Below are 26,802 nucleotides of genomic sequence, written 5' to 3' on the forward strand. Positions count from 1 at the left end.
GGTCTCCGTTTTGCTTTCGGAGACCCTGCAATATCATCTGTTCAACTTGCGTCATCATTTCCCTCAGATCTAAGTACTTTTTTTGGATTATAGTATTAACTCATTTTTGAAGAGGAATCTAACTTCGGGTGATACGGTTACGGAATTGAAGAGACGTATTTGTTCATATTCTTTCTCTCTTTCTTGTTTTATGTGGTATATGTGGCGGCTCACTTTCTTCGCATTGGTATGCCAGCTTGATTAAATTACCTAATGTTTGCCGTTATATTCAAAGGGTATAGTTAAAAAAGTAGTTGTGGTCAAGATTTTTGAATAACTTTTCTTTGATTTTCTTACCGATTCTTACGTTGTAGCTCTGTCTTTATTAATCTGTGTTTTTAGTTTTAGCCTTGGCTTATTTTTATCTAATCAGCCGAGTAGCATTTCCTATGCATATTTTATCAGGGCCATTTTATCTCACAGTAATATTGTTAATTTTTACTCCCTGAGAGATCACCATGAGCTTTGGGGTCATGGAGCCCCAATGAGCCACGAAATATCTAAAAGCTACCTAAGGAAGAAAAAAGAAGTTCAATTTCCACTCTTAATTAGGGTCTTCGTTGGTTATCCCATTTACAGCTATTTTTTGGGTGACCGGCTGGATCAAATTATAACTACAATTTCCTCTTACTAGATATAATTCGTATGAGAGTTTAATTACTTCGAGAACCATCATCATCATCATTAGTCAACAATCCTAAGATTGGTTTGACGCAGCTCTACATGTCTCTCTCCTATCCGCTAAAGTTTTCTTAGCTACATATTTCTTCTCTTTTACATCCTTTAAAACTTGTCCTATATAACTCATTCGGGGCCGTCCCTTGCCCTTTTTCCCTTCCACTTGTCCTTCAACGACTGTCTTCATCAGACCATCGTGCCTCAAAATGTGGCCAACTAAGTTGTCCCTTCTTCTGCATAAGGATTTTAGGAGGTTTCTCTTTTCTCCCACTCTTCTTAGCACTTTCTCGTTACTCGAGAACCATCGGTGAAAAATATTGATGTATAAATAAACTACATATGATGATTTTCTTTTTGTTCGAAAATGGCCTTTTGGCTGCTGTGAAATATATATTAATGTGTTCTATATACTCTGTATTGGGCTGATATTTTTTCCATTTTGTCAGTGACATTATTGAACGCCTTAATGTCAATCAACCATTCGTTGATCCACCTAGTTCCTTGGAATTCTTACACGATTTAATTGTCAGATATGTATCTGATCATTTTATCAGAAAACCTACTTAATAATTTTTTTGACATATTATAGTAAAAACAAAATGAAATTTTACTTAAATAATATATCATTTATCCTTTCAATATACCTTGGGTTCATTTAAAAATTTCAATGAATGATTTAAGCTATTCTTAAATGCTAAGAGGGCTATGCTCTGTCCTGCTATAACAATCATAGATATTCTGTAATTAATAAAAGGCATGTAATAAATAAGCGTAATCTGTGATACATTAGCTATGATAATTGTAATCGTCCGTAGTTAAATTCTTTTTAAACTTGGGAAAATACCCGCAGTGATGATTTCCTCCGCTAATATTAAATCATTTTTTTATATTCATGTGTCAGTAACATTATCGATATTACAGTGCTTTTGCTGGATAGTATTTAATCATTTTAGAATACAATTTAGTCGGTTGGTTCTGTCGGAGGCAGTTTTTGTGTTCTAAATACCTCCTTTTATAAAATTTAAAACTACGCGTTGAGATATCGTGCGAGTAAAATTTTTCCTTTTTTACGTATGAGTTAATTGAAATAGATGAAAAACTTTTAATATTTGCTAGCCTTCTAATTTTTCAAGCAGCATGTCAAATACCTATGTCTTCCTGTGTTTCATAGATTGACGATACGAGATTGACACTATGTTATAGCCTGTCCAGTTAGCATTTTGAAAATTCTATCGATGTCTGGATTATAAATGTGATAGTTTTAGATTTTGTTTCTCAATAAGAAGCTGAGAAGAAGAAGTCTTACCTTGGAGAAGTAATTTGTAAGCGGCTAACTCTTGATAATAATCTTACCCAAATTCTCTGCTTGAAAATCAATTTTGGATGGTGCCAAATATTCCGCTGCAGTGTACATTCTTATTCCTTATTGTACGTTGATGAAAGGTGGTATGATATCGTTAAGGACATATTATCAAAGAAAATACCAGTGTGCTGAGTTTTTATCGATCAAACAATCGGAAAAATACGGTGCGTTATAGGATGGAAAAGGTTTGGAAGGGGTGAATTTTTGTGGTGGTGAGAAGAGAGATGGAAAATAAGTTCTTATCTTCGGTATGCGTTCCAGAAAGCATCATATCTATGTCATTCCTTTTTCGCCCGTGAACCCATTACCTCCCCTTCGCCCCCGAAACATCTCCCTTGTCGTCTTTGCCGTTCGTTTGTACGGACCGAAGGCCCATTCCTCTCCTATACCGCATTGTGTGCTCGCTCATGAGTTATTTTTTTCTCTCTCTTCCTCCTCCGAAAATTACCTATAATGGTGCGCACCCTTTCTCAAAGCCCAATTATTTTTTTCTCATTTCCCTATCACCATAAAGCCAATCTCCCTTGTGTAGAGGAACCGCATCCACAACCCCTCTCACTTTCCTCCCCACCTGCCTGATTTCTTCCCACCCCCTTACTCTACCGTGTTACTCTTCCTCCCCAATCCCCTCCGACTCCACCTTTTGAATGTGTATTTATTCCATCCCTTATTTCCCTTCAACCCAATTCCATATTTACTCGCCAACTTTTTCTTCTTCTTCTCCTTCAATTTTTCCACATATTTTTTTTCCTTATTATCACTATCGCTCCTCGGCCTTTTGCAGCTGTTAAATCTCCCTGCTGATTACGGCGCAATATGCGTCCCACCGCCGCTTTTTTATTATTATTATTTGAGTACCGTCGTCGTTCGTTCCATCATCATCATCTAGATATTCCCCCCTCCCGATTCTTTTCTTTTCCTCGTGCCCAATCAATGGTATTCTTTCGCATGCTAAGACGTCATAAAATTACATCGGAGAAGGTCTTCTTTTCCTTAGTCTCTATAAAAACAAACGAGCTGTGGGTGGTACCCAGTGGTTCCTCGTGGAAAAAATCGAAGTGTTGCGTTTTTATTTTCCTCATTGGATCTTGGGTGCAGTGATGTTACCTTGTGGTTCTCCGACCATTTTATATCCCAAACACCTCGTATATTTCTTGTATAAATTAAAATATGTTGAATTTGATGACTCAGCACGCTTTAGAGAAAAATGTTTAGCCCAAGAAACGGTTATGCATTGAAGTAGGTTCTGTAAAAAAGAGCACTTCGAAAAAACAGGGAAAATAGAATTTATCCTGTATGATTTAGTATAATGTGTATCCATTTTATATTTATTCTTATAATAAACATACACTGAAACATTCAGCTTGTATTTAATTTAATAATTTTCCGTTGATACTGGAAGGTACATGGAATTAATGGATGGTAGTAGTAGGTATTCTAATTTACTACATGTTAAGATTATTTTTTATTCTCCTCATCGTTTCAACCCAGTGGACAAAAATAATCGATTTCCTGAATGGATGTCTTTCATGTGTGCCTATGTGTCTGTTTCAATGAGCCTATTAATGGTTCATTGTCTGTCGCTTACATCAATTAATGTAGATAATCTAGCAAAAGAGTACCTGCCCGACATGAACATAAATCACATATAATTTTTTAAATGTTTTCATCAATTAATTCCACGGAAGATTAAGCTATAAGATAATTTTAGTGTTTTTACAATAATAACTCCGATGAGGAACTTCGTTCTGATATGTATTGAAAAGTTTTCACATTGCTTTTACCATGCCTTGTGAATTTAAGTTGGGAAGAAAAGCTTTACTTTAGAATCACACTCTTAATTTTTTTATTGCTCCCATTTTCATTTTCCATCTATTTAGTGGATAACTCCTGCACTGTTTGTTATTTTCAGAATTTATAGAGGCATTTTAAAACTCGCTCCGTTGAAAGATTATTCAATTCAGGGCTAAGGAAAAAGTCATTTTTTTTCTTACGGCGTATTCATTCGTTTTATTTTAGTAATCTGATGCATTTAAGAACGTGTCTAAATCTTGCCAACAGTATTAATTAAAGACCTCTTTTTGTAATGCAATATACTCAGGGTACTACGTCACTGAACGAATTTTTTGTTGCTTCCCACCATCGTCATCGATGCGGAAGCATTTATTTGGCAATCTCTTATACTCTTCTTTGGGACAGATTTGGATAAGAAAGGCTTATTCCTAAATTTTATTTTCGTGCATATACTTGGTGGCGTTATTTCATTGAAATAAAAAATATCAGATCTTTGTAAATTCCTTTTTTATTGAAAAGGTACTAGCTTTTCAATATTTTAAGGAAAACGTTAATATCAGTGGAATTTTGATTCCCCTACATGAGATTTAGTTAAGTCGGATCATAGGCCGAAGGATTTGACTCTAATATGGGTCTATGTAATTTAAAAGTTTAACTTTTCAGAAAATTTTAATGCTCATTCAGGAAAGGCTCGTTATACGAGATCGAGTGCATTACCTACCTGCTTGATTCATACGATAGCGAGGTTTTTCTTAAAATTATGGCCATTAAATTTAAGGTGGCGATGCTACATTATAATTGAAGCTCTTGAAATTCATAAAAATCGTCATGATAATGGCATATAAAGTACTAAATATATTTTAAAACGCTTCTCAAATAAAAGCTGCACTCACTAATATGAAATCCTATTCAGTTGCAGAGTTAGCGCAATTTTCCCACTACGCACTATTAGTAGTATCATAATCATAGTTGTTTAGCGTTGGGCGTGATGTAATACAAGCATATTGTATAATATTTGTGAGAAATCTCACAATCTCAAGTCAAATGAAGCGTGGTATTTCGTGGTGGGGACAGCAGACCCAATGGGAGTGGAGTATTGCCTCCCAAACCGATCACGATTGGTCGATACCCATCCGACCAATCGTATCCATGGAGACCTATATAAAAGGGATCGGTTTTATCTTATTTTTTGACCGTTCGGCAAATTGGAATTTTCGGATAACCTCCGCTCGCCCATTCCCTTCTCGCCCGCGAAACTCTTTCCGTCTCCTCCCAATGCTCCCCGCTCAGCCAGGATTCTCTCCCTCCGATTTCTGCAGAGCGCCTTCCACCCCCTTATTTCCCCTCCGAATCTTCTGCGTCCGAAGGGAGGTGGGGAGCAAAGCCTCGTTCAGAGCAACTTAATCGAACTTATCTTGGCGTAACTATGGATATGGAAGTTGGAGGCTACAGTTCTTTCGTTCAAAACAATTGAAATCCGTAGACCTAGACTTTGCATAGTCATCAGTCTTGAAAGTTGCAAGTTTCCCTAAAATGTAGCATGATATCCACGGGAGTTAAGGCAGTATTTAATGCATATTTGGTCCTAATACTATTGTTGAATTGATATTTTTAATATTATAAAGTATCGTGAGACATCATTTTCTACGAATATGAAAAATCATGAGAATGTATAAAAAATCTCACTCCCAATTGGCACGTTAATTCATGTTATCGGTATTATCATATGATTTCGCATTCATATTATTTCTCGTCTGTTTGGAGATATTTTCCTTCAAATCGGCATAAAGTTTAATTTGATGGCTTTGGTAGCTCTGAGCATACACGAAAAATTGGCTTGTTTTAAAACCCCGTCGATTGAACTTGGACTTTGCTTATGGATAGATATATAACTATACTAAATCGATATCTCAATTTCCTCGTGGGGTTGACTTTAATTGTTGGAATATTACACTAATCGATCCTGGCCAGGATATGTAAGTTACGCCAAGTTTAATTGCCGTGTGAATGGAGCTTACGACGAGAATGGAGGGAACGAGAGGGTTACCCGTTCTAAACTGGAACCCCCCACCAACTCCTTCGGAAACATTTTCTCATTCTTTTTATTGCCTTCACCCCCCTGCCCTCCTGTGCCTCGCCATCCACGATCCCACACCCCTCCCTCCTCCCCCTCCCACAACCTTCTCCGCTTATAGAATTTTCATCGGCCTCAAAGTCTTTTGAAGAATATACAATTTACGGCCCAAAAAAGGCCAATTTTTATGCATATTTTCTACCGATTCCGCTTATACTTTTTTTCTTCGTTATTATCATCGTCTTCGTGGCTTCCTCTTAGCCTTCCCTTAGGTTCCGCAGTATTTTTTTCTCACTCAACCTTTCTCATCCCCTTATTCCTGGCGAGTTGAACATCCCAGGCTTACCCCTTCCTCCCCTTGGAAATAATACTATTTCCACCGATTCCAATTTTCTCTGCGAGGTCAACCCAGGTGCCTTATCAGCAATATTGTTGTGCTTTGGTGATAAAGTAAATCAGCACTTCCGGTTGGAATAGTTAAATTTCCCACTGAGCTAATGAGCACTATTTGCGGGCCCTTTTGGTTCAAAGAATCATATCAATTTCTGTGTAAAGCTATTTTTAATGAGAGCGATAATCTTTTGAAGCGTTCGGGTTTCATAGTAACTAGAACATCGGCTTCTTATACAAAGGTTTCGAGTTCAAAATTAGGTGGTAGAGGAAAAATTCCGATTGCAACATTTTTTCTGTGTTTACTAATAGCATTTTTCCATCTTCAATGGGCGTTGGACTCATGGTATCCTCCTGCCTTTTCTTTTAGGCGGATGCTTTCAGAAATATGTTTGATTTCCGTCCACTTGTCCATTCTCCGATGTGTAAATACTCATAGCTGTTTGATTCCTCCTAGAAATGGCGTACCGGACCAACCTATAACGTTAATCAAAAAATTACTGACGAAGCGAAATATTTTGTGTTTGATGACTACTAAGTTCGAGAACACGTACACATTGGTGCCGGCGCGGGTCAGAATTTGGCTCTCTCCCTTCTTTTGCGGTTTTCCCTATGCATGGATGGAATCCGAAGTGGTACAAGTAAGTGAAACTAGATGTACTAAAATGTTACATACAAATTACATAATAGGCACTACCTATCTACGGATGCCTTATGATGATAACGGGACGCCTTGAAGGATGATGAACACATGAGATTGATACTTTTGTACGTAAATAGGTATACCCTATGTCTATGTGATGTCCGATCTATTTGATGAATGCTTGAGATTGAAACATCTTAATACAATTCGTCCATTTCTATTACCTTGCCTCTACTTTGCGTCGCAAAGTAGAGGCAAGGTACGCTCCTCCCGCATAGCCGAGCCCTCCCTCCTGGTCCCTCGCACACTCAAGCAGAAACTCACACACAAACCAGTACGCCATTCTCCAACGAATTAGTTTCACCTTTCATAGACGCCGCCGTAATATTAAAGACCCTAAAAATTCCCCTCCATCCTCCGCTAACCCTCACCCCTTATCCTTTACCTTTTTCCCCACCCTGGTTTTATTTTTTTTCCTACGCCCTCCCCCTTTGCGTCCCCTCATATATGCCGTTCAGCATCCCCAGCACCCCAGACTCGATTCCTTAACTCCTCTCTTTCTCTGTCTTCATATTCCTCCTCCACGTCTCGCTCGCTCCAACGTTTTCGCTTCAGACCCCGACTCTGCCCCGCTTTTACACACTCCCCAACCCAGCATTGCCCCATCGCCGCCCTCATTCCATTTACCTCGCCTTTTTTCCCGTAGCCGTTCGATAAAATATTGCAGTTTTCAGGTGGATTAATTTCACATACTTTTTAGCCCCAGAAGAGAGGTGGGTGGGTGGCGGGGTGAAAGAGGGGTTTTGGCCGCCGGTGTCGGTAGGGTTTGAGGGTGGAGGGAGAGTCAGAGTTGGGGTATTGAGGACGGTAGTGAGGGACGAGAGGTGGAGTGGATATCGGCGAAGGGTGGAAGGGATGCGAGGTGAGGGAAGGCGAAGGAGTTGAGGTGGTGAGGATTTCATTCTTTTTTTCATCTCTCTCTAAGGGGTGGGGGATGTAGCAGGGGTGGTAGCAATGTTGGGTGCCGAAAGGTTGTAAGAGCGGAGCGGAGGGAGGCGGAAGGGATGGGGATTCCACGTTCGGAAGGAGTCCCGGGTCTCATATTAATTTCTTTGAAAATTGATCAACGTTCTTTCCCCTCGCCGTCTTCCCAAGCATCCCTCTCCATGCTACTCACCTCCCCACCCATACACCGTCATTCCCTTCCCCTCCCTTTTATGTTTTACTATTAATTTTTTTCCTCCTTTCATCCTATCGCTCTTTATCAAAGTTTCTCTTCACCTGCATTTTATTGATCCCGCCGCGTCGTTTTGGTATACCGTATTCCCTGGGCCTCCCTTTGCCGTCTTATATTAGGGGCTGTCGGTATCCGGGGCACAAAAATGAGACTAAACTTTCAAATTAAGGGAATTTACTGTACAATACGTTGTTCAAAATAAAATGGAGGAAAGTTCAGGGTTATTTTTGCCTAAAAAGCGCTACAGATAACTATCCAACCCGTTTCACATCTAAGATTCTGGTGAATTCAATATAGGTAAATTTCTTGCTACACATAGTTGCATCTTTATTTTCATCGTTTTCCATTCGTGGTTAGATATTATATTTTTTTACCATCAATTCTACCAAAATGATTATTTAATTTTTTAAAAGAGCCTTGCCGAATTACCTTAGTTAAATCTAGAACATTATTTACCCTCGCTTTTTTAAGTACCCCTCATTCTTTTGCGTATTTTAGGAGCTTAATTTTGCCCAATGATGCCAAATGGTTCCTTTGATTTAAGCTCAGCTCATTGAAATTTTCGCTTTAACAATTTGGAGAATATACACTTAAATATTTGCTCAAGGTCGTTTGGGCGCTATTCATTTAGTATAAAATATAAAACATAGTCCTTTTTCGAATGAAAAAATCCCCAACCCGTTACCTCATTATATTTGTATTTATTCCACCAGGTATTTATTTGTGCGCACACAGAGATTTGAATTCGCATTCGAAAGACACGCGATAAAAACCTTGAGCAAAGCTCTTAAGCCTCCAGAGGAGGAAAAAATATTGCCGAACATGGTGTTTTAAGCGCAGGTTACGGGCTGAGGGAATTCTAACGTGGGAGGGGCTCGGAATATTCGTGGGGGAGTGAGGGGGGCAGAGGGATGTCGGGGCCAAGCAAGTTGATGTAGCGCAAACAGAAACAACTAACAGAAATTCGGCCGTGTTTATTAATGTGTGCTCCGGGTTTTATTTTTAAGTATTCGCGGATGAGAGGGAGACAGATATAAAAAAATGGAGGTCTTAACGTTCGACTACTACTTATCGGGTTGGAGGAGGCCGGGCCGAGTGTGTTTGTGTATTTTTTATTTCAGGGAGAAAAGTAAGGGAGAGGGAGACGGGGGGAAAGGAGGAGGTTGAGCAGTCTGGTAAAGGGGGAAAAAAGCGGATTATTTTTGCAAATATTCACCATTTTGAATTTTGAAAGCGTGGAAACACCATTAATGGGAATCTCTGGGTCCCTTATTCCCCTCGGTACCCTTTATTTTCTTTGCGATCGGACTGGCGCGATGGGAATTTCTCCGCTCTCCAACTCTCAATCCTTTTTTTTCCAGCTAACTTATTTCTTTCCTTTCTATACCTCTCTTTCTCTCTTGTGCCAACCCCCTCCGTCATTTTCCAAGAACGGAAAAATTTTATTTTCGAAATACGCATATTTATACAAGATTTATTTTTCGTAAATCACGTGGGGTTGTGGTGTAGGTACTACGATTAGAGTCTGTTGCATTCGGTCGTGGGGAAAGGAATGGAAGGAAAGCAGAAATTTGCTGTTGGGGGAGGAGAAAACGGAAAGAAGGAAGGCTTGGGCAGAGCTCGCGAGAGGAAAAATTTGTGTAAGAGCATAAACGTTGGACCGTGCTAATCTCTAGGTGCGGAGAAGAATCCACAAGCTTAGCATTCAATCCCATAAAATATTACACGGCTTGCCCCACTCTCCAAAACGATCTCTTTTTTCCTATTCCTCGGCCAAACACCGAGATTTCTTCTCTCCCTTGGTCTGTTTCCTTTTCCTCGCGTATGAACGACTCACTGACTCCTATCCTCTTTTCCGTTATATTTTCAGCGTCATTCTTCCCTATAATTATTTTTATTTCATTCCATCTTTTTCCGGGAAGAGAGCTGTTAATCCACCGGCAAGCTGACCGTTTCCTCCTCGTGACCATTTCCTTGTTCTGCGAGTTGAGGTGATCTTCATTCCACTTCATGTACAGCTTCACTACCTGCAGTGACACATCTAGGCTCTTCTTTCTCTTCTCCCGGCTATACTTCTACATGTATGCATGTATTTCGTCGAAGAAAATTGTTCCCTTATTGACGAGAGTGAATAGCTTCGGTATAGACTCCAATTGCGGGACTGGAGTTAGAGCACTTATTTAGCACGTATTTAACTAGTTACAGCCACGATGAGCTTCGGAGTTTCGTCATCAACATAAATTTATAACTGCCACAGCTGCTTGCTTTTAAGTATTACTCTCATTACTGTCGCATTTTAGTTATTTTATTATTATGGAATTACTACCTGCGCCATCATTTTATTTTTTGATTTTAATTATCTCTTAGAAAGACTAAAAACTGAGATTAATTATTTTTTGAGCAATATAATCTTGGCTAAGCATGTGTCTAAAATCTTAGACGTGGTACTTCATTTTTATATATTCTAAGAGCCACCTGTCCAAACAAGTGATCATTCTCGAAATACAGAATTTCAGGCTCTTTTACATAGTGTGGGTAATAATCAAGGTAAACTTATAAAATGAATTTAACCACGAAAGGTGCAAGTAAATATAATTATTTAAGTATCTCAAGGATAATTTAAGTCACATTTCATCGAAAGAAATGATATGATAGCACAATGAGGTGATAAACGGTTCTCGTTTTTTAATATGTTGTGGAGTTTCCCTACTTGGATAAACTTCATAGTTTTTCATAGGTGTGTGCTCGTATTGAGCTTAATTTCAATTCAAATCCTTTATAATCATGATCAATTGGCTATATACTTTATGAGAAAAAGTTTTCAAATTGTAAATTGTTCTCATTTTTGAGGTAGCTCTTCTCTCTTTTCGGCTTTTCTAGCTAAAAATTGATGCTGCATATAGAATGCATATATAATCCGGTAACACTTTGAGAATTTTAGTCAACCTTGCCCTCATGCCTCACTATTACTGAGGTCTAGCCATATTGGCCACTCAAAATCAAACTTATCCTGTAAATTTGCTCTGCCCATTGCATTCTACCCCATTAACTTCCCCACTGCACAAGAGAACACGTTTTTATCGTTTAAACGGGCAAAATTAATTTTTCTATGGGTAGGTATGATTTTTCATGATATTGATATGAAAAATTAGCATAAAATAATTTCAGTCTGCAAAATATCACTTTCAGTTTCAGAACTCACTGCTCATCTTCTAATTTTGTCTCGAAATCAATTGAAAAAACTTTATTTGATGGTAGTATTGCGCTACATTTTCACCAAATTCGCTTACTTTAGCGGTAGGAAAAATCATAGAAGTAGAAGTTGTCGTCACTTGGAAATTCAGTCTCGGCCGCATGAACAGAATTTTAAAAAATAACTCGATCGTATTCTTGCTCTACTCAGCGGTGAAGTGCTTGCGATATCCATACCTACTACCTCTGGAATATTTTGTTGCCTTGAGATTTTCTAGTAGAACTCGGGTCGTGTCCCGTACTCATACTGTGCTAGTAAGAAGTGGTGAAGTGCTTGCGTTATCCATAGCAACCTCTGGAATTTTTTTTTCCGTTGAGATTTTCAAATAGGATTTTGTAATTGATGTGTCGTAAAAGTCTGTGATGGGATGCTAATTTTGGTGCAAGGTTCGATGGATGCTGTCAGTCACAAATGGGCAGCCGAAGGGATTCCCGCGAGGAGGGCTAGAAGGATTTCACGACTGGTGAGAACAGATTGGGTAGGGCCGAACTGGAAGAGGGAGATAGGGAGAGAGTGAAGGGTGGTTTTTCGGGGGAAGTGGGGGAGTTTGGGTGATGAAGGTTCTGGGTTCCGGATGGATGACTCGCGTCCACTCGGCCGAGGCTTCGCGATTTGTAGCGACGCGCGTTCGGGACGGATTCAGACATCTTCCCCCCCCCCCCCCCCGCGCTTCCCTCCATCCCTCCCCTCCAGCCTCTCGCTCAGTTCCCTGATCCGCGCGTTTGCCCGGCCCGAAAAAACTCTCGCGCTTGCACGCATCAATTCGTCCTTCTATCGCGACACCGCTGATGGACGCGACCGGTAGCCGTAAATCAAACTCCGTTCACGCAATTAACTCCAGCAGGCGGTGGTGGACGATCAAAAAATCATCGGTGTTAGAAAGCATTTTTCGATTTATTTATTATTTCGTTCACTTAAAAGTGTATTTGCGTGCTAAGTTTGGAATCGGTTCGATGGAAAATCTTTATTCAGGTAGGTAGGTGAGGGAATGAATGGGACAAATTTAAATTTTAAAGGTAGCTAGTGACGCATAGACATTGATATGGATAGTTACCAGAGTCATTAGAATATTAGGTGCGGCTTTTATTCATATTTGTAAGAATACCATGTGGCATTGACTCATGTACCATTGAATATAAAGTTTTCAGTTGACATAGATGTTTGGTACAAGGGTATGTGGGTACTACTAAAAAGAATCCGAAATTGTAACAACACCTCATAATTCCCTAAACTCATGAGGTTTCGTGAAGTCACTCAGACATTCGTATACTTGCAGTTTAAACTTGCTCTAATATAATAGGCAATTTTTGTTGGCTTAGCGTATATGTAATGCATATTGCAGTTTAGGAGGTATGTTGTGCAACATGACCTTCATGGAGACTCAAAAATTATCGCACTGTTTATCGCGGCACGCGGCGCGGTGTCTTCAAACGCTGCAAAGATGCAACCCGGTATAACTCACAATAATATTTTTTCTTTGGATAATTAGTGTTATTTTTACTTATCCTCTTCTATTCTTGACCTTGTTTAATAACTTTTTATGATATTTCTTGGAGTTTAGGTCAATAAAAACCAAGTTATAGCCAACGTTTCGATTTATTTAAAATCATCCTCAGGGCTATGAAATAGAAAACATGAAACAATATAAAATACAAAGATGACAACATACAACGATATGCAATATTTTTACATAAAAATGTTACGATCGCGTTTTTTATACAGTAATATAATTTAAAGTATACACATATATATATAAGAACAGAAATTTTGACAAACCTCTTAACTTTGCACATATTTATTGATGTTGTCTTACTAAGGTATTGCCACACCTAGTTACCATTAATTTTGATTGATTAAATAAAAATAAATTTTACTTAGGTTATCAATGTCTGTTTTTATATTACAACTGTTTTTTGTTTTTGATATGTAAACCATTTCTTTGAAAAGTCTTTTTTTCAATATAATCTCATTATCTAAAATTTCGGCGTTGTCAAAATCAAAAACATGGCCATTGCTTATGCTGTGGCTAGCAAGAGCAAACAGTGTTATACCACCTTTTACTGTTGATTTGTGTTGTGAAATCCTATTTTTTTAATATTGTGATGTTTGTCCTATATAGCAAGTGTTACAATCGAGACATGAAATTTTATATATTATATTACTTTTCAGATTTTTAGGGGTTTCAGATTTTAATTTTGTGTATCGGAGCTTGTTTAGAGTATTATGATTTTTGTGTGCAATATTGCAATCTGCACATGTAGGTAATTATTTACGACCAATGTTTCGTTTTTAGCACATGTATTCTTTCAACCAAAAACAGGCATTATTTAATAGACTCACCAGTTATTCTAAATGCGTGAACCACTTACGGTTTGGTCTTTGGGTAGTTTCCAGATTCATCAATTGGTAAATTTTATCGAGGTATTTACGCATCAAAGTGAAATAAGATTTCTAGATCTATATTTGTGATTTAAAAGCGCTCTTGTATCCCTAATTACTTTGCAAATAATGGTACTGACTTTGTTGTCTCAAAAGAAAAATTATTTTAACGACCTTTTATTCGAAGTTACACTTCATCGTCATGCTCTAGATAATTTTTTTTGCAAGAAAAAAGTGAACATTATCAGTTACGTGATAAATCGGTTCCTTGAAGTCATGTCTGAGACCATGAATAATAGCTTAGTTATTAGTTTTTAATTATTTAATTTTGATAGATATATTCCAATTCTATTTTGTACAACATTCTGCTGAACTTTCATTCACGGATATCATAGACAAGTGCTCCATATGCCGCGATATGGTATCCAGGCAGCTTATTGCCATGGAGAGAGTTGAAGCCGATGACAGGTGATTGACGCGACCATTCCTTTGCCCTGTCATCGGTGACGCGCACATACAGCTTCAGTGGAATTTATCCCTCGAAATCCCATCACTTGGAGGCAAAAAGGTCATCCAACCGAATCTCATACCCCTTCGTAAACGTAATCGACCGAAGAGGATGCTACTCTCTCATGGAATTGGCCGTTGGAGTCACTTTTACAATGATAAATTACTATTTGAACTGATTTATCCCTCTCTATAACGTTTATCTAATTGAACACAATACCTCAGGCATCTAATTCATTTCTCATTTTCTGTTCAACCTGTAACATATGTTTTGACTAATAAAAAAACAATCCCATTAGGCGCGTTATAACTGTATCCGGTGTAAACAGGAAGGCTGGAGTTGAATTGTGATTTAATCGTCTTAAACCATTTATACCCAGCGGGTCGTTTTCAACCCAGCTGGTAAAAAATAATTTTAAACGCCGTGATTAATTAAATTGCAACAATATTTATCAGTTTTTTATACGGCTATTTCCAACAAATTTAGGTGGTCGTTGGCTATATTTCTTTATGACATTCTACCACAATTGCCCATTATGTCCTAGGTGGTAGAAAGACGAAGGAATAACCTTAGCCCGAAGTGTCTACTTTTTTAGTTTAAGATATTAAAATTTTAGCTATTTATGTGTTTGAAGTATGCATTAAATCTGAATAAATGCCCATAAATTCCCAATATCTCCAGGATAGCATGCAGTGCAACGCTGGTGAAAAACATTTCGAATATCATTTATCGGTTCAGTAAGCTCTGCTCTGAAGAGTAATAACAACATCATCATATAGGTGGCTTTTCAAAATGCTTTCTTACGCAATACCTTTTGGAAGATATATTGCGCTTTTTAGTTATTTTTTTAAATATCCTATCATTACAGCATTTGTTTAAACTATATAGAAATATTCAGCAATATATTCAGTTAGAAATAGAATAAAATAACAGTCAACATTTCACGCATAATGAAGAATTTTTATCTGGAGTCTCGTGGCTCCTATAGGAATAATAGGACCTCTTTACATAAAAATACTGCCTCCGAGCAAGATAATTACATATTGGAGTTCCTGGTCATCTATTTATGAACAAGCCTGTCCATTAATTAATTTTTCTCTGATAATCAAAGAGAAAAAATGTCATTCCGCCTCGGCGATAAATATCCTGCGAAATATGATTCCTACCGCCCTCACAATTTCGTAGCCTAAAAATAAACCCTGTCAAATTATGAGCTGGTAGTTCTCTCTTTGAGATAGTAGCTATCGTCACGTTTAGTGGTCAAAAGTTGAAGCCTGTTCAAATTTTCCGTCCCAACGATGTAAGAATGTCTATAAAATATGTGTTCATCAGTAATAGGGTGGCTTCCTATAATTTTTTTATTGCCTAAGTCGAAAGATTATTATTCCTGGAGTGCATATTTCACGGTTTTAGATTTTTAAATGACGATATCTAATTTTCGCGATTAAATGAAAGGTGAAAATTTTCAAGCGCGCAAAAACACGACAGCTAAGTTTGTATGCTGGGAAAAGCCCGTGTGACGTCTGGCTGTTGCTGTTTGAGGCCACCTGGGTGCGAGGCTATGAACGCCGCTTCGATGCAAGCTATGTACTTGCTTTCGACTATTGCGGTAGCGTAGCATACTTTGCTAGCAGGTAGCGCTTGGCTTAAATAAGGATTATTAATGCCCTATCAAACGAAGGAAACTTTCCGACCTGAGCTAGTCTTAATAGGTGATTATTAAGGAATGTTACCCTGAGCTCTGTGCCTCATGCATGCATTGGTAATCTCAGACGATGTAAAACTCCTATAACATCTAGGTCCTTGCGATGTCATGTGGAAAGGCATCGCTTGGGCGCCAATCTGGCCTTTTTTAAATGACGTTGAAATTGACCATTAACATTCGCCTAAACTAGGATTTCTAAAACCAAATAATTTGTATATTGTGAATACACTAATGGTGGGTAACGAAACGCAATCAATGCTTTTCGTTTTCTTTGATGAAGAAAACTACCCTATTAATCCAGGCCTTTTCTTCTCTTGCCTTAGGTGGAAGAAATGCAGCTTAAGTTTTTCGTTACGTGACCGCATCTACATAATACTTGTTTAAAGTATTAAATTACAGATCTGAAGAGAATGTATGAACACCTGGACTGGTAGCTAATATGTTTTACATGCCGTAAAAATCACTAATTGCCTGACAGCATCTGTCATCCTCATGTTTAAGTGAAATGTATGGCTCACTTAAGTGGCACACCGTATTTGAACGTCGTTTACACATTATCTACCAGTACAGTTACAAAATTTCCTAGTGGTAAGCGTAATTTAAGTTATTGAGCTATTTTTTCCATTTATTTTCTGCTAGCTGTCATCGATCAATCAATGGAAGGAAACTTGAAGCGGTTACCCATGGTTCAAGAAGGCACTCATTTATCTTCCACTAACCGTTTCGTTATGCACCTCAGACCGAACGGCTGCAAAGTAATATCAAATTATGGTTAGTATGTCAGTGGTTATGAAACGTCCTTGATAGCAAAATAGAATCTTTTATTCGGATATTAAGTACGTCATTAAATAGTTTAAAAAAGCTCTTTGAATTGTGATATAAATTTAACCCGTTTTCAGACAACTGTTTTAACCTTTGACTTACCACTTCTGTTTTATTTCGTTGAAATATTTTAAGTATTAAAGTTATAAGTTACTCTTGGTGTCTGAAAACAATGCAGTGATATGCTGCTGCTCAGAGGAAAAAAGTGACCAATTTCTCTCCAGACGTATTTTAGTTGGCATGGGTTCCGATTTTTTAGCGAATTGGTAATACACTGCGTAAAGAGATGAATTCATAAGCTCTCAATTTATAGCCTTATATGGTGTAATTAAAATTTCATAATGGCGATGACATTTGCATAGGAAAATATTGTCACATTGTTCGGCATAAATATTGTTTGAAAGCATTTCCCGGGTTTGTTTAGTGGAGCCGGTTTTTCTGCTGTCATTGCCTCTCTTCTGATAGAGCGCTTTTCCCTACCGATGCATTTATTTCAATTGCGGTTAAAAATATCGTCGTCGAAATGTGACACGTGGTCTGGAAATGTTGGTGAAGAGTGATATATTTACGATTGCGTTAAAATATGAGAGGTTTTGGATTTGTTTCCCCCTCCAAAACTACCGCAGAAGTCCAATTCATATGCTACATTAATTATTTTTCCTAAAGGCCGGATGCCATGGGCATTATACCTTCTATCAATCGTCATATTGTGCAAGGCGTTTGGCAAAAATAAATGTTTAGTATATCCTTAAAAAAGTTATACCTATATTTCATTTGAGGTTTCCATGGCAATTGAAAGAAGGCTTAACGTTATTGATGTCTGAACAATATTTTCGGAATTGCAGAGAAAATTATTCGCTACGTAAATTATAGAGCTTCGTTAACATCTGCTATCTAAAAGCTTCACATGATAATTAAACCTGCTAGAAAGAATGACGAATCGTAGTGTGAGAGAGAAGTGTTACGATTCATGTAAATTCTATTTTACAAGTTACCGAGGTCTCAGCTTTGAAAAAATTGTTTATGTAGCTTGAATGAATGAAATTGTTGTTTATGTAGGTGATATAATGAGAGCATTTGTTAATCCCTAAATCGTTCATCGTGGAAACAGCCATATCATTGAGTTTAGATTACTATATCGTGAATAATCAGTGATATGGAGACACAAACAAGAATAATAAACATTTTTCCTATAACATTGAGAATGAAGAATAACGTGTTGAAAGTACAAAAATCCCACTATGATAGAATATTTTTCCATGACCAGGATTCAAATCCTGATCTCCCGAATCCGTAGCTGGTGTTCATTCACATGAATGAGCAAGGCAACTTCTTCATCTGCAGACTTATGTCGTGAGAACAAAATGGTTTATGCCAGACATATCAAACTCTGGGAAGCATGTTCATGAAATTGGTAAAGCTGTTGTTCCGGCGCCTTGTGAAAATTTCACCCTTCTCGAGCACTTTGCCAGTGAATCCCTAAAGTCACCCCACTGGCTAGTCCGCGGTTATTCCCATAAGAATATTGTGCTGATTTTTTAACCCGATTTTTTTATTTTTTAGACCGGTATGATATATTTGATATTTTTTACGTTGAAATGCTGAATTTTAACAATCATAACAGATGTAATACGTTGAATGAGGTAATATCTTTCAATTACTCACCATTTTAGTAAGCGTTTCTTCCTTAATCATACTTTTTTTTCAGTGCTGACACCAAAATTTTCCATTGGTATGAAAATACTTGAATTATTTCTCCTCGTTTTATTGGTTTTGAGACACGTTGAAAAGACTTTGATATTTTGGAAAAAATTTCTCTCGTTTACTCATTGATGCAGGTTTTAAGCCCGCTATCACCTGAAACCCTTTCAGTGCGGTGCCCACCACCTTGTGTGATGCTATTATTACTTGAGAGCTGAGAAGATAAGTAATTCTTCCTTTCGGTCGCAGGTACTTTAAAATTTTCGCCACACATCCCACAATTCACCTCACGTCTGTCCCATCAATGCGGCCCGCATCCTCTCTTGTCCTTTCTCTTCCTGAAAATGGTCCAGCGCACCTTCTCCCGAAACCATATGAGACTGGGCCGTGGAAGAGAATAGCCACGGTCGTGTTTTAGCTTTGGGGATGGGTAGAGAGATTGTGAGGGAGGAAAAAAAACTACCAGCCAGGATAAAAAAGCGAAACTCGGGGTGAGGGAGGATTTGGGAGGGACGTCTGTTTTTAGACAAGGGGGAGGAGGAGAACCTTTTTCCGTGACGCCTTTGAAGTGCCGGGTCACGCCCCTACGGCAGTCTTTTGTGTTTCGGATCACCTTCGCAAACGTGATTAATTTTAATTCTCTTTCCTGGATTGGTGATTCAATATTTTGGCATTCAGGTCTCGCGTGTATTTTTTTCCCTCGTTTCGGTAATTATGGGCGGAGGAGGCACCGTCGTCGGCGAGGGTTGAATAAAAATATAAAAGCGGAAAGGAAGTTTCCTCATCAGTCACAATTAAACCCGTTGGCTTCAAGGTGCCCAACACGTAGGGGAACGAAATATTGTCATCCGCCTTCATTTTCAAGGATTAGAGTTATGGAGGCATTTTCAGCGTAGTGGAGAGGTCGAAGGCGTATTCATCAGTATGGACTTGAGCGACACACTTTAAGTAATTATATTTTACTATAAATGTAATTCAATCGTCTATTCTTTAAGTCTCGTGCCTCATAGGTGAATAAAAGATACATTCTTCAAAACTTTTAGGTGGGTTTTGCAATTGATTTGAAGAAATTTCATTCTCTTGATATATGCAATACAAATAGTCTCCTGAGAGATATTTTTTATTACGATAGCATGGTAAATATCTCTGGCTCCTAGTGAATTGATGTACATAGTTGATCATACTGAAAATAATTTTATGTTGCATGTATTTCACCGATAGTTTATGCATTCTTACGCTTAAAGAAATTCTTTTCAAATATTTTTTCAGTTATATTAAGGATACATGAATAGAAAGCGGTTGTTTATTTTAAGAAATGCAATTTTGTAGTTGTTGTCCGAAATTTTCCAGCGACTTTTATAGATTATATAAAACGCCCACGGAGTCATAATTTTGTCAGGATATTAGAAGAAAATTTTCTTTGAACTCTGGGGGATGCATAAGCCCTCACGTTCAATTTTCAGTTAATGAATTCTTTTTTCCAAATAGGTTTTACTGTACGTCGATTTTTGATTCGCTAAAGCTATTCAAACCTCTCTGTACTGCTAAAGTAAATTAATTTAAACGATCGAAAAGGTATTCTCAATGGCTATAGTTTTGGTGAGAAAAAGAGTCAAACGTGCCATCATTTCGAATTTTTTTAGTTCAGCACCGGGTTTATTTGCCCTGATTTAAGTTAGTGTATAGCTTTAAGGCTGTTTTATTCAGTTAATTTTAATTTTGGTCAACGTCATCCATCCTAAAAAAACGTATATCAGTTCCGTTATCAGCGGAATTCATTCGGGTACAGGTGGCACGTGTTTGTATATTTTCCCCGGGAGAAGGTAGTTCATTACACCGTTAATGGATAGACTATATGCTCCCCTTACTCTGTCCGCATGTGTCTCTGGGAAAATGTAAAATATGACTCTGGAATAGGGGAAGGGGGAAAGCTTAACCTTTTAAGCATTTGATGGCGTTTCGTGCTCCGCCTCGCGGGAAAAATAATAACCGAATCCCATCGTGGGCTTTTTTTCCCCCGCGTCACACATCGCACATTAAGGAGTCCTCTTGACGTCCCGTTGAGGAACGACCGTCAACTCGGGACATTATTATCTTAGGAAACACACGCTCTGGGGACGAGAGGCCCGTGCCAGAGAGAGAGGGATATATATGACCCGGGCACTCATAGGTCACCCGCAGTTTTGCCCTTGTTTCGCATATGAATATTTTTCTCTTTTTTCCATCCTCATCCGCACTCTTCCATTTTTATTTTTTCTATTTTTTTATTCGGTATTACGCGTGAGGAGCAAGGGTGAAAGTCGGAGGGAAAGCAGGTGGAAGTGCGAAGGTGCACTCACATGTAAAAACACCCCGTAAATGGTTTTCTCCTTTGCAGTGTCACTTATAGGGAGCTGCGACAGGTGCCTCTGCAACGGTCCTCGTGCCATTGCGGACCTTCCATTTTTTCGTTGTATCTTGTACATACTACCGGATAAACTATATCGATAAATTAGGCTATATATAGTTTTCATGATGTACTTCCGAGTAGTGATGTAATTAAAGAGTACCGATAAGTCCACACTAGAATCCAAAATAATCAATCAATCAAATAATTTTGTGACTAATAACTTTAACTTGAGGATTGGGGCGGCCTAGTGGCCATAGCGTTGGCATTCTAATCCGAGGTTCCTGGATTCAAGTTCCGGGTGAAACTTTCTGATACCCTCAAACTAAAGTCCTCGAAGTGCAACGTGTCCCAGGGAAAGAAACTGCTTCTCTATCCTGATTAAGTATTCACATGTCTTCGGCTTTGCAGGGAGTGAGCTCTAACCTCAGCTATCCATAACATCCCACGGATTGAATGACTGAGCGAGTGATCTGCGCTTATCCCAGTGGAAATTATATGTCCGCATTTCAATTTGTATTTCCATTCGGAGAGCCAGTTATAGGATGCATTTCTTACGATGAATTATCCTGGTGAGATGGTACCAATTAACTTGAATGAATTCTTCTCGGTTTTCCAACTGGGCTTGGGTATACATGTTGTCGGCTGAAGTTTCGTTCCGTTATCGATGAACATCATCCCTGCAGATGTTGGAAACGTTTCCTTACTAAACATCAGCCCTAAAGACGTTGGAAAAGTGTCCCAACGAAACATTGGCCTACAACATTCAGGCCATAACCCGGTTGGAAACCCGAGAAGAATTCATTCAAGTCATTCACTGGGAAAAATCAGACTACATTACGGCACTTATAATGCCAATGAGGTAAGGTTTGAATTCATGCGACCTCGAAATTCTCTTGAGACTCAGAAGCCCTTAATACCTACGTGCGGCTTTGACCACCTTGCCGCCAACCACGGAAACCTTTTGTTATCAAGCAGCTGTTCTTTTCCTCCTCCAGCACCCCCAGAGCGCCAGTGCTGGCGTGCATCACCACGGTGATCTACGCCTTTCCGTCTCCCAAGGGAGCGGCGTTCAGTGGACGGTACCGAGAATCGAGAATTCTGACCCACACTCCCCACGATCAGCTCGATTTTTCTGCCATGCGCCGCTTTTATTTTTTCGTTCTACTGTTTCCATCGCTGTTTCGTTCGTCGCAAGCCGACCCCTCGTCCCTGTCGTATTCACACCGAATTTCCACACCCCATTCCCCTGCTCCTCTTATTTCCCCTCCCCAAACTTTCACACGTTGGCGGTCGGCCTCTGGCCAACCCGCTCGTGCCATTAACGCCGCCGTCCCCTCTTTCCCCTTCCCACACGCGTCGTCTTCCGTGTTGATTTTGTTTCGGCTTTTATTATTATTCACACGCTCTCCTTTCTCACCTCCCTCCCTTTCTCTCTCTATAGCATCTCTCGTCTCCCTGTTTGTTGGGCGTTTTTTTGTTCTTTTATTCCGTGTGTGCTGCCGTGGGTTTGTGTTCGTCGGTGTCCATGTGTCCTCACGTTGTTCTGTTGTAGGCGCGGTTTTCACCTTCCTCTGCCTTTTTCCTGCCAAAGCTTCCGCGGCGTCCATTCTCCCATCTCACCTGTTATTTCCACTCTTATTTTTATCTTTCATATTTTATATCGTTCTTACTCGGTTTAATTCCGATTGATTTTTATTTCGAGTTGATTTATATTCCTTTACAATCACTATTTGGCTGTATTAGAACATTCTCATCCTTAAAGCCAAGAATTCCAAAAATAATACATTAATGAATAAAAAAAAAAATTTTAGATCTGCCTCTTATGGTGGACATGTCTATTCAAATCTACGAAAGCCATCACTTAGAGTTTTCGCCATTAATGGAGATGCTACCCTGTGTTGTATTCAGTCATTGAAAATATGGAAGCGACACGTCTCGACAGTTCAAATAGCCCATAAAATAAACAAAAAACTGTTCATTCTAAATTCCTGCGATGTGGATTTTTACTTTTCTGGAGTTCAGACTTCAAATTTGTTGAGCTATAGGTAGATTATTTATTTTTGCGCATTTTTTGCCTTTCCACATTTCTATCCTATCAGGAAACTATTGAATTTTTGCGAGAGCGCTTGAACTGGCCAGACTAGTGAAAAAAAGGACAATAGCTGTGCCTAGTTCATTATAAACCAGAAATTCCATCAAATCTCTGGATTATGTGGTTTGATATCAAATAACCAAACCAACCTCTAATCATAGCTGCCGAATCGGCAGTGATAGCCACACCTAGCCCCGTAGCGGGTCAGTAAAGGAAGAATTTTTTCCTGGGGCTTGACTCTGACTACAGTCATTCATATCTGATGTCATTACGAGCGGTAGATTCCTAGTGGATGTTGCGAGATCGGACTCACGCTGTTTGATGTTTTCCATTCCGATGACTAGATGAGCCTTTTCACTGATTCACCGAAAATTTTCAAGCTAAATAAATTCCGATCGCGTTGCTAGACACTCGGAACAAGCCGCTCGCGATGTAAAAGTTCATATTAATTCTGATCAGAGTTGAGAACACTCCTTTTGGCAATTGATCCAGCTGTGTATGTGAAATTACAAAGATCTGTTGTAGGAATATAATTCGGACTGGAAATCTCGCCCAATATCTTCTGAAAAAATTCAATAGTGTTAGCAGGGAGAAAAAGAAAAATGTCATGGAATTGCACCAAATAAGGTGGTTGTGAAATGAATGAGGACTATGCAGTGCATATTTAATCTAAATTTCGACTTTTCATATTGCAAACTCGATTAAATATACTAATTTCTTATATGTCAGTCGAAGCAGAGGAGAAAAATCAGGGTTTGTAGTGTACTATTTTTTTACCAGCGGTAATATCAAATTGCTGCGTCACTTTTACATTACTCTACTCAATGTTTTATTACTTACATATTTTACAGAACTTAGCAACTTTTACATTACTCTACTCAATGTTTTATTACTTACATATTTTACAGAACTTTGCAATATCTCAAAATTGAATGAGTTGCCATTTTTTTCATTATTTCTATATTGTGCGCTCTAGTGAGAGGTTTCTAGGTAGCGTTAATTCCCGGTCAATGGTCATCTCCTCTCCTATATTTTTTATACACAAATTGGTAAACATTTCAAAGAAGGCCTTGAGAAGTATTTTTAATTGCAATTTTCGAAAAGTATTGCTAAAAGAGACCAGTACACCGAAATGCTATCAACAGTATAAGTACGAGGGTAGTTTGATAAATCGTTGACTGTTTTACTTTCCCACATAGTAGGTAACTATGGGTACAACATTACTCCCGTTAGTAGTCATTTTTTAGCGAAGAGCTGTAGAATTTTGAGCTAATTCCGTTGTTTAGTTTGCGTTTGACTACCATTGAAGCAGACACCCTTGTGAATTTTTACGTAAATGGAAAAAAATGCATTTCGCGTGCTAACTAAACGTAAAATAGTTAATGGCACATGTTTTGTTTCAGAAAATGAAATGACTTCCTTCGTCGATATTACCTCCTTGAGAGTTTGTATGAACTGTGGTTATTATTGAGTTGGGGTCGTAGGTAGGAGTGAGGGAGAGGAGAAGGTGCGAGGGATGGGATGGTCGGAGTGAGGTAGAGTGAGGAAATGGGAGAAAAAAATGGCGTTGCGATGTTCCGCGGAGTGCGTGAGCCGGTTTTCGAAGTGTGCGCTGGGCGTGCTTTGGCATTAGCAGCAGCGTCCAAGTTCCATTCCCTCCACTGAACCCATTGGGTGGGTAGGGGCGTTAAACAGTGTGCTTAGCCGGGACATTCCTCAGAGGCCGTATCTTTTTCTTCGCCTCTCCGCAGGCAGCAGCGAGTCCCTTGCCCTCTTTATATGTATTCGCACAAATAAGCTCCTTTTTTATACTCTGCGCTCTCTCTCTGTACCTGAGTCCCCCTTCCCGTCTCAGATTATTTCCATTTGCGCAAATATCATTCTTCACCCTCGCTATTCCATTTCGTCTCCGTCTGTCCGCGAGTCGTTATTCTGTGCTTACAACAGAGGAATGTCCTCTCTTCTCTTCGCCCTCTCTCTCCTCACGTGACGTGCGCTCCCCTTTCTCACTTATTTACCATAATGCATTTTTGTGGTGGCCCGGAGATTAAGGACCGCGAAAGGCGAAGTGGAACGCGGGCTGGGCGATGTAAAGCTCACACAGGGTCACTTCCTCTCACCCAGTGGAACACTTTCCCTCTCGCGAACTGACTCGTTCCCTTTTTTATTATTTGCTCTTTCGTCCGGGGTAAGATGGAAGACTCCTGTCCATTGATGGTGATTATGTGAATGCCTAGCTTTCTGGTAGTTAGACTGAATTCTACTTAGCTTTCTGGTATTTCAGCTCAGAACAAAGAGTCCATGAATTTGTGTTTGTCAATACTGACTCGAAATACTGAAAATGACATTTTCTTTTCTATTACTTACTAAGATGTTTTTCGAAAGGGAATAATTAATTTTATGGCTTGGCCGCATAATAAAAAAAAACGGTAGGTACCTTTCGTAAATCGCTCGCTGGTGTTCTCTGATCATCATTTTCACTTATCAAACAAAATTTAGGTGATAAAAAATGGTATATATAATTTATTTTTAGATTTAGAGAAGGTATATGTTTTTTAAATGGAAAAGTAAACTTAAAATTTGCATTTTTTCATCGGACACATATAATGGGTAGAATGTGTAACAGAACCACATTTTTGGCTATCTTAGAAGAATTGCGTGATCTCTCGCAGGCAACTTGATCTGTTACCACATATCGATACCTCCATTGTAAAAACTCTCAAAAATCACCCACCGAATCAAATACACTCATCTAGTAGCCTAACAATACGAATCCGCTCAGCTGGCGGTAGCCGGAGCATAAACGCTCTCCTCCAAGCTTGGAGAATAGGAGTATTGTTGGGCTACTAGATGAGCGGATTTGATCCGGTGGGCGATGGTTGAGCGTTTTTGAAGTGAAGGCATGGATATGCTAAGAGTCTAGTTTAATGTCAGTCCTCTGTTGTTACATGTATTCACTCTCATTTTCTTATGACTCATTCATGTAATAGTCTAATTTTCTTTTTTAAGTCATAGTGCAATAAGCCATTCACACTATCAAAATAATAATTCTTATTTCGTGAAGCCGTTATTTAGAAAATTTATAATATTTTTGCACTTTTTACCGCTTAAGATTAATATTATGATCAGAATTGACCTAATAAATGTTCACAGATTCAAAATATGAAAGATCTGGTTGATTTATAAAAATATCGGATTGCTTATTTCTGAAGTTATCGCCACTTACCCTTTACTATACCAATCCATCGCCATCCCCTTCGTTTTCCTCTAGCAAGAAACAAAACCCTCAAAACGAATTAAAATCGAAGACGTTGCCTAGAAACTCGTTTTGGAACTAAGGACATTGAGGATATTCCTTTCCAGCCATTCGGTTCCTTGCATCCCTCCCACGTCTTATTATTATTTTCAGTTTCGAAGTCTCTATTGTCAGTATGGGCCTCGCTTTTTATTTCACGCGGCGGAGGTATTTTCCAAACGTCAACCTGCTACGCCCCCTGACTGTTTCCTGTCCTTCATGCTCCCAGAGGGACCACCCCCCTTGAGCGCCCTACGTATTCCTTTTGCCCCTGTCAGTCCCCCTTTACTGCCCATATTCATTCTTCCCTCTCCCTCAAAAACAGCCAAATCTCTTCCATTCGCTACCCCCAAGTACAATCTCGAGCTCAGCCTGGTCAATAACACAGGTTTCTCCTTGCTAAGTCTGCCATCCAACCTCACAGGTAAATATGATCGTCG

Source organism: Ischnura elegans, chromosome 3 (genome assembly GCF_921293095.1).
Source record: "Ischnura elegans chromosome 3, ioIscEleg1.1, whole genome shotgun sequence".
NCBI lineage: Eukaryota > Metazoa > Arthropoda > Insecta > Odonata > Coenagrionidae > Ischnura > Ischnura elegans.